The sequence below is a fragment of the Garra rufa genome, chromosome 10, assembly GCF_049309525.1.
Source record: "Garra rufa chromosome 10, GarRuf1.0, whole genome shotgun sequence".
Classification (NCBI taxonomy): Eukaryota; Metazoa; Chordata; class Actinopteri; order Cypriniformes; family Cyprinidae; genus Garra; species Garra rufa.
This window is the reverse complement of record NC_133370.1, coordinates 98629-117594: the sequence shown is the minus strand read 5'-3', so window position 1 is coordinate 117594 and position 18966 is coordinate 98629. Positions and strand designations below refer to the sequence as shown.

General features: G+C 42.8%; 1 long non-coding RNA gene across 1 annotated transcript; it reads right to left on the bottom strand.

Moving 5' to 3' along the window:
• Window positions 1-1505: 1505 nt before the first annotated feature.
• Window positions 1506-18966, bottom strand: LOC141345015 (uncharacterized). Its single transcript, XR_012356896.1, has 3 exons — window positions 18764-18966; window positions 3575-3657; window positions 1506-2256 (listed from the first exon to the last, which is right to left on the bottom strand). It is a non-coding gene; the product is annotated as an uncharacterized lncRNA (long non-coding RNA).

Below are 18966 nucleotides of genomic sequence, written 5' to 3'. Positions count from 1 at the left end.
TAATGTTTAAAAAAACACAAGGCAACGAATTGCATTCAGCATACATTTTTATCGTGTTTCTTGAATGCAGTCTTTACTGAAACTCATTCAACCTCCTACAGTGAGAGAAAGATTGCAGAAAGACTAAAAACATAAAAATATGACAACTAGTATCTGGTTGGTCGCTATTACGGTGTTTCTCATGTTATCCAGCTGCATTTACAGTTTAACTGTTTATTTTTTAACGATAAACATTAACTATAACACGCTTCATAAAACACCACTATTGGCCAGTTTTTCGAGAGGTCAACTGATGCGTTAAAATGTAAAGAAATGCAGTAATTTCTTCAATATACTTGCGACTGTGCTTGAGAAGCGCTGAAATGAATGGGCTTCAATGGAGGAGCTATTGGTTGTTTGGAACTATTGACCGCTCCATGACACGCTTTACTTCCGCATTCCTCAGTTCCTATGGAAGCCTATGGGAGTGTCGCAACTCTCTTTTTATATGGCTCTGCTCCTGTTCAAGACAGTTAGGGTATGTCTAAAAACTCCCATCTCATTTTCTCCTCCAACTTCAAAATCGTCCTCCATCACTGTTTTACCTTTTTTTATAACGGCTGTTTGATCTTCTTTGCACGTTCACTTTGTAAACACTGGGTCGGTACTTCTGCAGCGATGGAGGACCATTTTGAAGTTGGAGGAGAAAATGAGATGGGAGTTTTTAGACATACCCTAACTGTCTTGAACTGTTCACGCACACATAGACAAGACAAGTGCTTGAGATTAAAAAGTATATAAATTGTCAGCTTGTTTGACTAATAATTTCACTAGATAAGACTCTTCTTCCTCGGCTGGGATTGTTTACAGTCCTTTGAAGCTGCATTTAAATTGCATTTTAAAAGTTCAAACTCGGGGCACCATAGAAGTCCACTATATGGAGATAAATGCTGGAATGTTTTCCATAAGAAACAATTTCTTTACAACTGAAGAAAGAAAGACATGAACATCTTGGATGACAAGGGGGTGAGTAAATTATCTGTAATTATTCCATGGAATGTCTGGATACTGGATTCTGATTGGCTGGCAGGTATGCAGTAAACCGTTTAATGCACAGGTAGTTCCAAGTCAGTTTAATCACTGTTCTATATTAATGCGCTGCTTTAATTGATGCATGCAAACACAGAGAGAGAGAGAGAGGTCGGAGATCGCATAGTGCTGCGCACATACATAAACTTATTGTCAGCGCTTGCCCACGATTCGTATTAAAATAGCCTAGATACTAGATCGCTACATTATATTCATCAGCAATGAGGTGGTAAAACTGCTGTTTTTAAATGAATTTGTTGTTTGTAGAGAGAGACGCACAGCATGCAGGCAGGTACACACACACACACACACACACACACACACACACACACACTGTCATCTCTCTCACCTTCACTCTCTCTCTCGGTCGATCGATAATTTACTGAAACAAATGCTATAATTCATTCAAATAAATGTGATCTTACCGCACTATTTCATCTCTGTGTCTGATTTGAAGCGGCCAGAATACTAGAGCTGCGTGTCATAACTGACGAAAATAACCGTCTTTTTTATCCATTCGCTCAAATTTTGCGCTGCAAATATCAATCATAGTTTTAACTTGTCTATAACTTGGCAAATGACCATAGAATAAGCGGGATAATCAACGGCTTGCCGTGCATTAAAGGACGTGGTCGGGTGGTTATTAGCCTCCACGTCGTGCATTTAAAATCCTTTAATGCACGGAAAACCGTTGATTATCCTTTACATATTTGTTCTGAAAGTGAACAACTCCTTTACTGCAATTATCTTCGCTGAATTTGTGATTCCACGTTAAACATTTAAACAAATCTTTGGGGACATCACATCAAACGGCCTCCTCGGTCACACTGATCATATGACAGCTCTCTTTATTTATTCTCCAGTGTTTATTGTAAGAGAACGCAGAGAGAGAATTCACTTTCATTCCAGCGTCCAGCAGACACCAATCTTTCTGTTTTAATAATTCATTGCAGTAAAATAGCATCAGCCTCTGCTTAGTTTCCATGACGACATCCCATCACAAAGGACACGCATTGTTACCATACCAACAGCAGCGCGTCAGAGAGCAGGGAGACCTACACAAGCCGTCGCAGGAGTTCTGCAGACAGATGAAGAAGAGCAGCAGCAGAGCGGAGCGGACCGGACCTCTGCCGACCCGGACGGCCATGACCCTCGACGACTGCACTCCACCGCTGACGTCCAGACGCACTGCAGACGCAGAGAGAAACACTCAACACCAGCGCAGAAACACAACACACGCACGCTGTGAAATATTGCTGTCATGGGTTGGAACATGCAGAACATCTGACAGAAATACACTAGAAATAATCTTACATTAATATGTGTACAAACAACACAAAAATACAATACGGTCAAAAATGAGCTGCAAAATGATTTATGGTTGCTGCTCATCTCAACACCATCACTTCACTCTCGCAGAGATGGATTTTTTACGAGAGAGCCCATTAATTATTGAAAAACTTCCCAGGCATTGTGCGTTTTACTCTCGGCCTCGTTTTACTAAGTGCAGTTTGGAGCGTGGTCTTCCGGGAGGGAGGGGTGTTTTTCACCGTCGGCAGCGGCTGCAGCGATTCAGCACAGGCCTGCAAAACGTCCACGACCAGGAGTCAATATTTACTCTGAAAAATCGATTATTCCCGTCCAGGGCCGTGCGCAGGTGCGCGGCGATCCGATATCAAGCGGCTCCACGTTATGTGCGCGGTCTGTGTTTCACGCTCAGACTATAATAGCAGAAGAGATGAGCTGCAGAGATCCGCATGCGCTAATCTCATTTATGAGCCGCGGTAACATCCGAGATGCTAAAAAACAACACAGAACTGGAAGGTGAATTGAGGAGCGAGTCTGGCCTCATCATCAGAGCACTGAGTAAAAACACTCAGCAGTCTCAGTAATCTCCTCTAGCGGGTTATCGGCCCGTCCGCCGAGCGTCTGATTGCGGCGTGTCGGCCGTCCGGAGATTCGCTCGGGTCACGACCCGCCAGATGTTGAGTCGCTCCACAAACACAGTTCAACACGGGATCATCAAACAGCAGCTACAGACCGGCACGAGCACATGCTGGCCAAACGAGCCACGCTTCAACCGTGCAAACGCACCATTAGTTAGACGCCGTCGCAGAAGATCTCAGAGGTGACGCTAAACGCGTGCAAATGTGCAAATAAAATGCAGACGGCATCCGCGCTGTCAGGTCATCACAGGTAAAGTGCAAAACGAACACGCTTCTGGAAAATGAGTTTATTTCCTTCGCTCGAGGAAACAAATGCGCGGCGGACGACTGAGGAGGAGTTGGGCTTTGCTGTCAGGCCTGTCAGAGTTCAATCACGACACCTTCACAGATCCACCACACTCTGGAGTCACGCTGGAGAACAGACACGTCCAAAAATAGAGGCAACTGAAGGCTTGTGATTATCCAGCACACACACACACACACACACACACACACACACACACACACACACACACACACACACACACACACACACACACACACAGATGACAGATACTCACCGCACTCGTTTCTCTTTTTTTCTAGATGTGTTTGAGCTTCATGTCCTGGTTTTCATAATCCTCAGCGGTCTGATCCGGTATTCCTACAATCAGACACGACATGGCAGATTTAAATGAACAAATATTATATAACATACAGGAAAGATGGTCTAATAAAGCGATGAGCCGGGAGAGGCCGTGCGTTACAGCGGTTTTAGCATGAGAGAGAGTCGTTCTCAAACACACGCTGATGCTTGATTTCTAAAGACTTAAACATTCTGATGCTTTCACAACATCACAAACATGATCTGTCTGAACTCTGGTTATTGATCTAAACCAGCAATCTCCACTGCTCTGAGCTGAATAACAACACATGGTTTCCTTAATTAATTCTGTTCCTGTTTATTACTGTGTTATTGAGCTGCTTGACATCATCTTTATTATATAAAGCACTATAGAATAAATGTGACTTGACTTGAGCATGTGACCGTATATTAGTGTTTAACAGACAGACTGTAAAAAATATGAACGTAGTGTGCGTGACGTCACCCGTAGGTTTCTGAAGAGTGTTTTTTAAGCCTATGGTGGGCGGGAATCGGCCGTCGCCATCTTGGAATCGCGTCACTCCCGGATAATCAGAAACGGGCAAAAAGGCGGGATGTGGGTGGAGCTGGTTGCTGCTTTAAGGCTTAATATAACTTAAATTCACCCCCTCACAGTTGACATGAAGGGCAAAACTAGCTATATAGAAAAAAACACTTTTTGTACCAGGCTGTAAACATACTTTTTTCTGCTGTAAAGTTGGACATTTTAACATGGGGAGTCAATGGGATTGACTTCCTTTTGCAGCCAGTCTCTAGCGGCCAGTCCATGAATTGCAGTTTAAGTCACTTCCGTGTTGGTTTCAATAGAGAGAGCGGGAGGTTGCCGCTTGGTTTAACAGGATATTCAATGGAAAAAAGCTGGAGAATAGTTGAGTTTGCTAAAACCATGTCTAAACAGCTGTTTAGTTAACAAAAATCCGCGCATGCGATGGAGAACCGCTTGAGAGGCCGACCGAACGATTACATTTAGATGAAATATTATGAAGATAAATGTTGTATATTTTCCCAGAGTAACCTGCAGTGATGAATCAATTAAGAGTAAAAGCAGAAACATGCATTAATATCATGCGGCTCTGTCTTTGTGTCTGTCGATCAGCAGCAGCATCTCGTCGTCTGACTGCAGCCTTTCTCTCATATCTGGAGCTGTTATTTATCTTTGGTGCATCGAGGCGTATCTTGTCTTACTGTTGCCTAGTCAACCACCTCTGCCCGTCTCTCTCTCTCTGTCTGTCTGTCTGCAGCGTCTTCATCACCGCTGGCTGTGTTTGCGGATCCACGGATCAGACCAGCGGCCGCTGGGAATACGGTTTCTATGGCAACCATCCAAACCAGCCAGCAGATGCGATCGGTGTCACGTGACCCTGAGCCGAGTCTGAGGTCAAACGAACGCTCTCTGACGTCATTCATTACCTGATGCATTACTATTTAAAATGCAAATACATGCAAAAATAACAAAAAAATTAATTGTTTTGAAATTTGCATAAAGAAAATGAAGTCTATTTTTACAACGACATTGTTTTCTTGACAATGAAACACTTACTCATTACTCTCATTTAAAAACAATGATGTGACGCATGATATCAGAATCAGAAAGAGCTTTACTGTCGAGCGTGTTCACACACAGTGACTGGAGCTTCCAGTGCAAAGAGGAACTACAGACACAGTACAGACCATCTCATTTCAATATCATATGAATGATTTATGTTTAAGTGTGATGCTGATTTATAATGAATCCTCACTGGAGTCCAGTAATGAGAATTAAATGTCCAGATGCTTTGCTGCAGGTCAGTGGTTAGGCTTTAATAGATAACCAGGTAAGGATTATTAAGGAGTTAACAAACACACTGCAGTAGAGGATGAAGGAAATACTTCATCTATATCGTTGATCTCTAAAACTTGTATTTGCTAGAAATTGTTTTAGCAAATCAGATCAAACGGCAATGCCTATTACTGATGATCAAGTGAATTATACCTTTTGTAAAATTAAAGAGGCTTCATCTCATTTGATTATGGACTAATGTGGTCTAATGTGGACTGTGATGGAAGAGCAGAATCTCTAGCGGTCGACCGCTGCACCACATTCACACGGTTATAGAGACTAACCCTGGTTTGATCATGTCCAGTTAGGATAAACCACTGGAGTAAGCTCTGACAGATGCTAGTCCAGAGACTCAACACTGTCTACAACAGGAAGTGTGTTCATCTGATGGTTAGTAGTTGTTGAGTGGGGTTAGGGGTTAAGCTCTGGCGGCTAAAGCTGCGGTCCGCGCCGATTGGCCGTCTTACAGCGGGTGAACGGGCCTCCAGCTGTCGCGGGTCAGGACATCTGCGGAGCGACAGACCGCGGGTCAACGGACAGGCAAATGACAGGCGTTCGTTTAGCGCACGGGCCGCAAGCCGCTTACGGGGGTGGCGGCGGCAGATTGCGCGGCTGATCGATGTTAAATGAAGCTAACGCCAGCGCAGATGTGTATGAAAATGACACTAATGCTTAACAGCTGAAACGCTCCAGTTCCTCTACAAACAAGCTCCAGCCACGACCCCGGAGCGCAGCGTATGTCGAGAACGCCGGATACTCAGAGTACAGCAGTATCAGCTCCAGCGGCTCCGTCACAGACGCAGAACAACAACACAAACACGTGAATGTCCTCCTGTGTGGAAACACGAGCTCTGTCTTTAACTGTAAATATACACCTAAATGACAACATCAACAGAAACCAATTTTACATTTGAATGGATTTACAATTTGGGGAAAAGTGCATAAAACAACATAAATGTCACGTAGGAGGATTAATTCATGTGGATAAAAATAATAAGCTCCAGATTAGGGTTGTTAAGTGATGTTTTCCCCACCCCGTGTACCACAGCACCCCTAAAGGGAATAAACATCAGCCAAATTTACACAGAATTTAGCGACAAATAAGACTGATTTCATAGGGCCCTAAATTAAATGGAAGCTTATGGAAAAAATATTAAAAAAATAAAAAAAATGCATTTAAATAGAGAAAAGAGAAAATGTTTTTTAAAGGGGTCATCGGATGCCCAAGTTTTTTAATGAAAAGTCTCTAATATACTTTGATTAAAAATTCTCAATAGTAGTGTAAAAAAAAACACCCTTTTACCTTGTCAAAATCAGCTCTGCAAAATTTCAGCTCATTTTAAGACATGGACCCTTCAAATGCCAGCCGCATTTGGCCGCGTTTATCTGCAAAACTTGCCAACAAGCACATTATTAAGAAAGGCCATTTGCAAAGATGCATAAAAAACCCTTCTCCTCACTTCTGCTGTGGGTGAAGCTGCATCAGGAACGATTCACACGAACATAGACGCGTATGTAGATCGGGATCGGCGCATTCCATTTAAAACTGAAAGTAACGTTGTCCTCTGCGTCTTCAGCGGCTCAGATGTCGGGAGTAAATGACGACTGCTGTGTTCATGATTACATCCAACAACAGAACACCTCAATCGCTCAATTAGAGTCTTCCTCTGCTCCTGAGTCACACAATGGAGATCGGAGTCGGACTGTTTCAGCTCGGTGAGGGCGGGGCTAAGGTAAGACGCTCATGTCAATCAAATGTGTTTCGTCTCAACGACAAGAAGCTGAGAATGACCTGATTTAAAAAAAGGGGATATTACTTTTAAAGATTAAAAAATACCACTGGGTGGATGTTTATCATTGTAGGGTGATTGTGTTCACAAACTACTAACACACATTAATGTTCAAACAACATGGAAAAGTGAGTTTTGCATCTGATGACCCCTTTAAGACAGATTTAGTCTGTCCAATAGTACGGAGTATGGATTATGTCACAGATGTAAATCAGCCATAGAATATACAGGATCATTGAATACATTTCTAAAGATTTAATTTCAGTCTCCTGGCAAAGTTTGTCAGATCCAGTGACTATATTATCCCGAGTCTAACCGGGTCCCCGTCCGCGGCGCTCTGAGACGTCAGTGGAGTCGTGGTGTTTGGGTGTGAGGTGTGAGCTCTACGGCGTCTGCGCTCGAGTGTGTTGAAGGTGTAAATTCAGTTTAACATAAAAGTCTTTGATCCCGCAGAACAAATGGTAAAACACGGCTGTTCTGACGCAGAGCTCAAACCCCTGCAGGCTACAACTGGAAGCCGTCCAGAGATGAAATTTATCTCACACGGCTTTGTCAGATCTTCCCGCCGGCTTTAACTCTCACAAGAGCAGAAAACCCAACCGTCCTTCGCACAAACCATCAATCCGAGCGCTTACGAGGACCAGAATCGGCGCCGGCGGACAGTCCTGGTGAAAACCGCGTTCTGTGGGACTCTCGGTGGAGTTGGCGTGTTGGAGCGGACAGATGGCGTGGCGTCATGCTGCCACCGCATACGTGAGGCTCGCCGGAACACACACGGAAAAACACACAAGATGGAGCGAGAGGAACGTAGGCAGGTGATGGAGTTAAATTTGGTGTCATGAAGCAGGTGAAATCCTTCTGATGTCAGTATTTCAGTATCTGTGCACCACATACATTATGCTAATTTATAATGATAAATATTACAAAACAGATTCTGATTGGATAAACACCAGACACACAATCAGCATTAATGAGGTGTGAACAGCTATATCTCAACTAATAACTGATATTTACCAATTTTAAGATGATAAAACAGTAAAGCAGTGTCTGCTAATATATGGTGCACATTTGGAGTCTATATTTATAAAAATCATCAAAGTCATTTTAGCAATCTCACATGGTGTGAGTGAAATGAGTTAAATATCTACAGCACGTCAGACACCTGATCTCTAGATATCAATATTGGCCATTGATAAACCCATAACGGTCAACCGCTACACATGAACACACTATTAGATTACACGCTTCAGGCTGGATGTGGAGCTTCATATAAAACGATAGTTAAGGTCTCAGAATAACCTGTTCATATGACACGAGTGAACAAGATTCAAAAATCATGCCACTAACAATGTTAATGTCCATTTATCCAGAGAGAGTGGTTTATCACAGCTTTATGATTAAGATTCAGTGTGACGCTCCTGAGCTGGTGGAGAGTTTAACCGTGGCGCTCCCTGCGGCCTCCTAAAGCCCAGACTAACGACAAATGAAGCAAATCCCCTGCAGTTCATGCTTTACTAAAGTCCGACGTACGGCTCGCAGAACGCCAGCAAACCCCAGAACCGCTGCCACGTCTGGAGAACAAACGCCGATCAGAAAAAAACAACAGACGACAGCAGCAAACAGGCGAGGATCTTTGGGCAGAAACGGGGCGATATGAGAAAGACACTAAAAATAGCAGCGTCTCCCACAGCAGCGAGCGCTTGAGATTCATCCAGACTCGCATTACTGACGCTCTCCAACACCAGAAAACCACACCGAGATGCTGAATCCGCTCGACGGCCGATGATGCCTGGATGAACGCAGGAGTTAATGAATAACTGACGCTTTTACTCTTCAGACGGACGAGGAAGAGTTTGCGCTGACAGTTCTGCTAAATTAGCAGTAAGATAATAAGTCATAACACGTCTGCAGACGTCATCGACTCGTGTTTTGACACCAATGACAATCTGCATCGTGACGACCCAGTGTAACTCTGGTGTGACCGAACCGGCGTCAACTGAACCACTCAGCAGTTAGTGAACATGTAAACCTATCAGCCTCTGAATTCTGATCTGCCTCACTTTAATATTCAGATTAATGCATGTGTGAATGATGATCATTTAAACAGCAGATACACATAATGAAATGAAGCATCAGAGCATCAGATGCAGGTGAACAGCAAAAGGACGTCTGCTTCTGTACGTAACGTGGCTTCACAACCCCCTCCTGCCCCGGAAACGGGCCTCGCAAAGCCCGGATCATCCTTTTTAATCTGCTGTTATTACAAATGAGAGTATGACACACATCAGCTCCGCCCCGAGAGAGAGCTCCATTGTGGGCTGGAGCTTTACGGGCCGCGAGAATCAAAGGCCGGCGCGATAAGAGCGCTGGAAACGCTGCGTGTATTCAGCTGATGGCCGTGAGCGTGGCTGACAAACCGCACCGATGCGTATCGCCGTCTCTCTCTCATCGACTGACAGAAGCTCCTCTGCAGCTCTTTAAGCATCACAAGATTTACTGCTTCTGTCCTCATCACACACAGACAGAGAAACGCATCGATTAAAGCCAGATAACAGATCAAATATCAAGACTTACCGTTGGACTCATTCATTTAAACATTAAATCAGCGGTGAAGCAGGACGTCCTGCACTGCTTGAACACACACCTCTCGTCTTTAATGACCCCAACCACATCCACTACCTTCCCCTCATTCATCTCAAGACCTCCACCATCTCATTCATCCTCAATCTATTCATTATCAACAACACCACAAGAAAACATTTCATTCTAAAAGTATGTCTGTTTTCTAATGATTTTTTTGTAAACATTCATTAGCTACGTATGTATTAGTGCAAGTATTCTTTTTTTCAGTGCAACAATGCTAGATATCTGCCTTTCCATTAAGTGTGAATCAGTCTTATTTCTCAAGGTGACGACGTCTGACAAACAACAATGACGTGACACAGAACTCACAGAAATCTCAAATATCATCAGCACACCTCCACATGGATAAATGATTTACTGCAGAGCAGTTCATGATCAAATATTAGCGACATTTAATGTTGGATCAGATGAGAAAGCTGTTGGCAAACAAAATATGGATTTTGAAGATGATGAAAATGAAAATGTTTTGAGATTAATGTATGGACAGATCCCTAATATAAGCCAGATGATGAATGTACCTGAATTTGAGTGACGACGGTGGGAAACCAACTGGTCTATATGCCCTACGCAGATAACGACATACCTCGAGCAGAACGCAAACCTTGGTGAAGAAACAAAGTCACCTGCATCTTGGATGCCCTGGGAGTAAGCAGATAAACAACACATTTTCATTCAACTATCCCTTTAACATTTACATTTACATTTATTCATTTAGCAGACGCTTTTATCCAAAGCGACTTACAATTGGGGATGCAACAAGTGATTCGTCCTAAGGAGGCAGGTCAACCTAGGAAGTGCTCAAAAATACCATATATCGGCATTGTTGGATAAGTACTGGATAGAAAGGGAAGATCAAGAAAAGAGAGAAGGTTTTTTTTTTTTTTTTTTTTTTTTTTATTGAGTCAAATATTGTCGAAAGAGATGGGTTTTCAGAAGTCGCTTGAAGGCAGTTAGGGAATGTGCATTCCGGATATGGGAGGGAAGGTCATTCCACCAGGCAGGACTATTGAACGAGAATGTTCTGGAGTTCTGGAATGTTCTTTAAGACTGTTTAAAAACCCATCCGTGTTACATATACATTCTGGGTCCCTAAAAACCTGGATATGTAATAATTATTTGGCGAAACATCCATACATTTAGTCGTTAAAGGGATCGTCCACCAAAAAAATTATCATTCTGTCATCAAACAGTTTTGGCTCCTATTGGCTTACATTCCATTATAGACAAAACAAACAATGGAAATCAGTTCTTTTCTTTTATGTTCCACAGAAAACAGTCAATCAACATGATGACAGAATGACCATTTCAGGGTGAACTTTCACTTTAAAGCAATCAATGTGACACACACACACACACACACACACACACACACACACACACACACACACACGCACGCACGCACACACACACACACACACACACACACACACACACACACACACACACACACACACACACACACAAAACCCCATTTGTTTCCAGACAGACTGATGAAACGCCTGTGTGCTGTTACTACAGTTAGTGAAACCAGCCAATCAGATTTGAGCTTGCTAAGCTGAGAAAGTGCTGCGCAGTGCGGTCTGTGAGCGGAATGTGTGTGTTTAATACAGGCTGATGTTGACAGATGTGTGTGTGTGTGTGTGTGTGTGTGTGTGTGTGTCTCTATATATGTGTGTGTGTGTGTGTGTGTGTGTGTGTGTGTGTGTGTGTGTGTGTGTGTCTCTATATATGTGTGTGTGTGTGTGTGTGTGTGTGTGTCTCTATATATGTGTGTGTGTGTGTGTGTGTGTGTGTGTCTCTATATATGTGTGTGTGTGTGTGTGTGTGTGTGTGTTGTACTCTGGCCAATTTGACCAAATTGCTTCTGAATCCTAACTCTCAGGGCAAACAGCTGTAAAGCGTATCTGTCTGTTCATCAATTTAGCGTGTTAAAGTTGAGCGTTTGAGTGCATGTGAGCGGCGCTCCGTCGCAGTCGTTTTAAATAAATCAGATGCTTTCTGCCACTGCAATCTACGGCAGATTCTCTCTCCTGGATTATTATTTTATCTTGAATAAATCACACCGGCCGCCGCCACACTTATATCTTTAGTTCCCACAAAATGAAACATTAAAAATACATCAGCGACAAACAAGGACAAATCTGACACGTCTCGAGGGCTCGTCCGCACATCGCAGCGACCGAGAGACGAGGATCCAGCTAAAACAAATGAAATAAGGGCTACGTTAGCGTCCGTGTGGTGAACTACTGTTAGCTAGTCGCTTGTAAACAGAAGAGCTGAAGTGCTTTACAGTATGAGCAGCTCTGAACATCATCAAATGAGATTCAGAGTTTCTAGATCGACGGTTCTTCCAAAGGAGCCAAATTATGATTGTAATTATTTAATTATATTAATGACTATAACTACCCATAACTAGTCTCTCTGAGAATCTGAATCTTCTATAAATACAGTCTTCTAGAATCGTGTTTAATTTAGCATTTAAACACAGTTAGTGTTAATAAACCGCCTGAAAACAAGCTGCGCTGCGATAATTACAGCAGAAACGCAGGAGTGAATGTCCCTGTGCTCCGCTCATACATCGCACATTACAGTAAGAAGAGTGATTTCAGAGCTCGACGGGTATCGGGTTTGCAGCGAGACAAAGACGCTCAATCACGGATGGAATTATAGGAAGAGTGAAACACACAAATCACATTTACCATTAAAAATCATTCATAAGATGGTCTGGGCGCCTCTGAGGTTCCTTCTGTCAAAAGGCCATTTCAACCCTTGAGAAGATCACATTTTTTACCAAATATTATCCTTGGACTGTAATCACTAATGATTTTCTTACTTTGTATTTTTGTCTCGTTTTCCGTTACAAATATCTAAACATTGTTAAATCGAGATTTACCGGAGAAGCAAAATGGCTTCAGATATTAATCCTTGTTTTCTAGGAAATGTATCATAATGAAGTGAGTTGATGCTTAAAACAAGAGCAAATATCTGCCTAATAATAAATAAACTTGTTTTCTCTTTAGGCATAAACTCACTTCATTATGATACTAGGTTTCTTATCTTCATTTTGCATCTCAAGTAAATGTATCTTGATTTAAGACTCTTTAGGATGGCATTATTCTGTCTGTTTAAGTGAACGCGTGACTGGTTTTATCATAGAGCTGTTATTTCCGCCGTACGAACGTTACTTTGACACAATCTCCTCTGACTGATGACTGAATCATTCCTGACTGTGACACAAACAGTATCTAAAGCTGCTGTGAAACCATGTGTTTAGTGGAAACCCAGCGGCCGAGGTCTTTATCCCGCCGTCTCTCTCTGATCGCGGGACGCTGAGTGAGGAGTTATTGACCGCATGGATTGATGTCACCTGCTCTTGTGAATGAAGTCTGTAAATTTCAAGGCCAAAAGATCAATATTAAAGAGCAAATGAGGAACAGAACGACAGGACATCTGCTCTCAGCGCATAACCCTTCATCTATTCACCGTTCCTCCGCTTCGTGATGTGACCCTACAGAAGGAGTCCAATCTGCTGAGGTCAGAGGTCAACAAAGCGGCGTATGGACACTGGTATACATTAATCAAACCGGTCAAAACACAAACCGGTTGCGGACCTACACGAATAAATGCCATTTTCCCTCTCGTCGCTGGAATCGCTGCGTGTGAACAGAGACGCATCTGAACCCGATCACAGGAGGAACATGAGCTACTTCAGGATCCCTGAAAGAAACGAGTGTGTTTAGGCCAGCGGTGCACCAACAAGCACACTTTTTCTCAGTTCACCAGGGGTTCGGAGTAGGGCTGCACAATTAATCGAACGATGTTGTGAGGTGCGTTTAGTCAATGAAGCCGGTACTTTGATTAGTAGTAAATCTCCATCACGTGCGTTCAGCTGGAGCATTCAGAGGCGTAAATCACTGACAAGCTACGCCAAATCGCGCTCAAAATCGAATGCGATTTTGAACGCGATTTGGCGTAGCTTGTCAGTGATTTACGTCTCTGTGTATTAATTGCCGCTCCAGTTGAACGCACGTGATGGAGATTTACTACTAATCAAAGTACCGGCTTCATTGACTAAACGCACCTCACAACATCGTTCGATTAATCGTGCAGCCCTAGTTCGGAGTATTTTTTTTTTTTCGCATTAATTTCACAGTATAAGGCACAGTTTAAAAACATAGTGAGCAAACACATTCAGAAAAACACAGAGCTGATCTCACACAGAATGCTTTCAATCTGCTAAAAGAATCATTTCTGAACACTCAAGTTCTCTCTCAGTCCTTCTTCCCCCCGTTTCACATGTGAATTCCATCACTACCGTCACAGATGAACAGTATTAGCTGTTGTTAGGCTGGCATTTAAACCCGGTTAGTGTCTCTGCTAGTTAGTGAAGCTTAAAATAATAGCAGATTTGTTCATTTAAATAAACAATAATGGCTGAGATAAAAACTCTGTTTGCTATAACTAAATGTTTAATGATATCTTCTGAATTTTTTTGCATTTTGGCACATTTTTTTCTCTATAGTGTTGATATGCCAACTTGTAAATATGCTAAGTTTCATCACATGTGGAGCTCCCTCATAGCAGTAGTTCATATTCTGTCCTGAGACAGAGGCATGTATCACTAACACACGTGTATCTGGACTGTCTTATCTGATTATCTACAATGGAGAAAAATGTTCACTTTCGTAAAAGTTGTTGAGGAAACCTAAACCCAGTGAGAAGAGAAGCGCCATTGAGTCATGTTTTTACAATCAGAGCGACAGTCCGAAATCTAATCACAGAATCTAATTCACTTTCACTTTAAATACAGAAAAAAGATGAGACGATCAGGATTCTGAATAGTGCTGCATTTCTCATTCAGTGTGCGACCGCCTTTAAACTCATTATTCTGTATCTTACAGAATATCTTATTTATAATTTATTGTATATTTTCTTTAATATTAGTTTTTTTACTTTATTTATTAGATTTTTTCTTTATATTCAGACCTTACAAAACATACACAAACACATATTCACTAACATACCATTGTCCAATAAACAATGACCTCACTATTTACAATAACATACACATACAAAAAAACTAAAAAAAACCTTTAGTTAGTTTCACTGTTTTTCCCTCAAAAGCTTGCAACTGGTTGAAATGATCTTACAGCCTGCTTAATATTAGTGTTTTTATTACCTTAACTGTATGTATGTCTGCACTATGTTTGTACTTTGTGTACTGGAAGCTCCTAACACAAGACAAATTCCTTGTGTGTGTGAACATGTCAATAAAGCTCTTTCTGAATCAGATCTTGCAACTAGCACTGATAATCTCTTCATATTAAATCTTAACCTATTAACGATGTTTAGGGCCGTGGCATGTCAAAAGAAATACTTCTTTCTCGTTGAGTAAAATAAAACATCATTTGAACTAAATTTTAGAATTAAAGGAGTGTCAAACGGCTAGCCCTAACCCTGCATACAGGAGCCTCGAGTGACTCTAGAGATTCAGCCGATTCAAAGCCAAAACTCCAAAATGATCCTCATCAGGGGCCGAATGAGAGTAGATCGGGGCTGAGAGAATACATCAAATGGAGTTTGTTTACTCACACGGTCAGGCCACATAAAACCCAATCTGAGTTCAGCTGTGACTCCAATCAAAGCATCTATTAAAGAAACGCACCGGAGTAACTCAATGACCTGCACTGTTCATTACTAATAAACAAGGGAAAAACAAATACACATGCCTATTATAAACATTTACAGTCTGTGCATTTCTTCAGTTCATCTACTGTTGGACAGTTCCTTCTGGAATGAAATCTCCACGATTCGCCAACGAGAGCGTTTAGACGGTCAGGGCCGTGTCAATGCCACCCTATATCACAATACAGCCTATACTTCAGTCTTCTGGCTGAAATGCTTTCAAGGTTGCACATTAGCGAGATCCATGGGAAAGAAACAGCAGAAACTGTAAAAAAACAGCAAATAACCCAATTTCACGAGCTACCGGAGAAACCCGAGCCGTCGTGGCCATCGGCAGACATTTTGGCACGCGGATGCTGAGCGCTTCTACCTTGTATTCCCAAAAGCATCGAGAAGCGTTTGGCTGAGAGACGGCCTGAAATAACACGCTCTCGCTCAGCACTCCGTCTCCTGTTCTGTCCACGGCAGAGTCGGCCATCTTCTCAACATCTCTCGCTCCTGTCAGTCAAACCCTTCCAGACCAATCGACGCTCGGCGGCGGAGGCCCACGGATCAGAAACGCAATCACAAATCACAGAGTCGAGGGAGAGACGCCACGCTACGCTCGGCTGGAGGTCACGTCTTCAGACTGACTGTCGATCTAGAGCGATGGACGACAACCACAGGGGCTCTAACAGATAAACCACTGTGCTTTAGGCTTCACTAATGTTCAAGTAAATGAATTTATGTTCAAATCTCTTGGAAAGTTAAATGCACTGATGCAACTAAAATCCCGCCTGAGTATCTTCCCTCGTTTGAGCAATAAACCTGGCCGCATTATTCATTCATCGTGTTGACAGGTCTGTCTGAGGGCAAACTAACCTGTCTCACCGCTAAACCACAGAACATGTTAGCGGCACAGCGCTATCACCCCGGGCCACAGCTATAACCTACTTAAACCTGCACTAAAACACACAAACAAAGCAGAGAGTCTTAAAAGAGAAAAATTAAACATCACCCGCATGCGAGCGGCTCACCTGAGCATTAAAATTAAATCAGATACAGCATCGTACAACCGCCCAAACGCTGCAGCAGAAGATGAAAATATGAGCCGTGCAGCAGGAGAATTAAACTATTTTCTTATCAGTGCGTCTGACTGAACAGGAGAGATTACGGAAGGATGATGATCAGCTTTAATACAGTGATATGAGCACAGAGAATATCATTACTGCCGTTAAACGCAACCAACGCATGTGTTCTGCAGACACGAGACAGAAGCTCCTTAACGAGCACAAAACTGCTGGAAAACATATGGGCCACATTCAAAATCATGAAGAAAATACAGTTAAACGTGTTCCCTGGTTGCCACGGTGTTGCTAAGGTGTTCTGAGACGTTCCTAGCGTGTTGTGATGCAGTTGCTGGGCGATTCTTACAGTTGCTCTCAAGACATTCAATGTGCATCTGTTGGTGTTTTCACTTATTTATCGTCTACCAGGTGAAAACCGTTAGTCTGATGATTTAGCAAATGAACAGCACACTGAGTGTTTCAGAAATGATATCTATATACTACCAGAAGCTGAACACTCATCTCTTCTGCAAACACTTAACTTCATCCAGCTAAAAAATCTTCTTTGCTTTGCCGATTCCTTAATCCGTCCCTGTTCCAGTTTGTTCTATTCTGGATGATGTTTGAAAGGTTCCTCTCATGTTTATCGCCTCAAGAGCAAGTGTTTGTTGTATTCTTCATTTGTAAGGCACTCTTGTTAAAGCATCTGCTAAATGAATAACTGTGCAAATACAAAGACACAGAATAGCTATTCTCTTGACAAAGCCTAAAAAACAAATAATGGTGATTTTCTTTGGTAGCGCTCAGCTACTGTGGATAAACTGACATGGCTTAGATCAGAAAGATCTGACAGACATAAGAATTCATTTCTTAGATTTGGAGGTTTCATCCAGAATAGTGTGATATTAAAACATTCACACAGCGGACGGATGAACAGGAGGATGCGACACAAAGTTTGATCCCATTGAGAGAATTTGGCAGGATTTCACTCACGCTGATGTCCACAAATAGCCACAGCTGAGATCATTATGAGAAACCCATGAGATCTACAGCGAGGAACTGCTGATGCTCGTTTCCAAGAGCCGCCCGGCCTCACATTTATGCTGTAGATCTGTGTGTGTGTGTGTGTGTGTGTGTGCGTGTGTGTGTGTGTGTGTGCGTGTGTGCGTGTGTGTGTGTGTGTAACAATAAAAAAAACTCTAGCCTATAATTATACATACATAAAACCAGCCCTTAGCAACACCTGGCAACCACTCATATATTATTGTGCTGTTTTTTCACAATATTCTTCTACATATTCTTACAATTACAGTTTGCTGTTTTTCCAACAGCTCATTAAAACTGAATTCAGAAGCAGGTTCTGTCTGTTAGCTTATAAAATTCATGCGTTGCTGGGGTTTAGTCATTATAGAAAGATATTCTTTGTGCTGATCGTATTTTCATGATTTTATTTGCTATTTGTAGCACTACCAGACTATAATAAACGCTTTGATTCTGTATATTTGCATCAGAATGAAGGCAATCGTGTAGAATGTGCATTTGTGCGCAGACAGGCTTTGTTATGTGGAGTCCCAGTGAAACTGCTCAGTAATTTTCCTTCATATTTCGCAGTTATCAGCCATGATCACCGAACACAGGTCACTCAACCCAGCCCAGAAACACACATCACCTCAATTATCCGCTTCCGACAGCATTTCCATCCGCATCCGCTCAATGGTTCAAATGCACGAGTCGAATGTTTGAGATGTGAATCCGGAGAGAAAGAGAGTCGGAGATCTGGAGCGAAACCCGAACAAAGGCGCAAACGCGTCTGGATCCGATCGACACGATCCGCTCGAAGAACGAGCACAGAAACACTGAAACTGTCGAATAAATCATCCATTCCCTCTCATCAGTAACACCCTGAACATCCCGCAGCTTCGACACACAGTAACACCCGCGCCTTAACCGCAACTAACCGCGCCGCCGTAACCAGGTAAAGCAGGCTGGTCCTCCGGGTGTTTCCGGGTGTTCTTCTGCTCTCCAGGAGGACGGAGGTGTAATCTGAGCACACGCACGCAAGCTTTTGTGCACAATACTGGCATGTAATCAATTCTCAACAGATACAAAAAAGCCTCGTTTACCTGCGCGAAGGTGTTCTGGAGACTCGAGCATCATATTCCGTTATGAGGCAGAATCGCCGCTCGTCTCACTCGCGCGCCTCCATTTCCAGAAGCCTCCGGAGATTCTTGTGCTCGTTGATGTCATCGATGCTCGCAGGCAGCAGCCTCTCCTCCTTGGTACCCTCCTCCTCCTCTCCTCATCCTCCTCCTCGCACCCTGGTGCG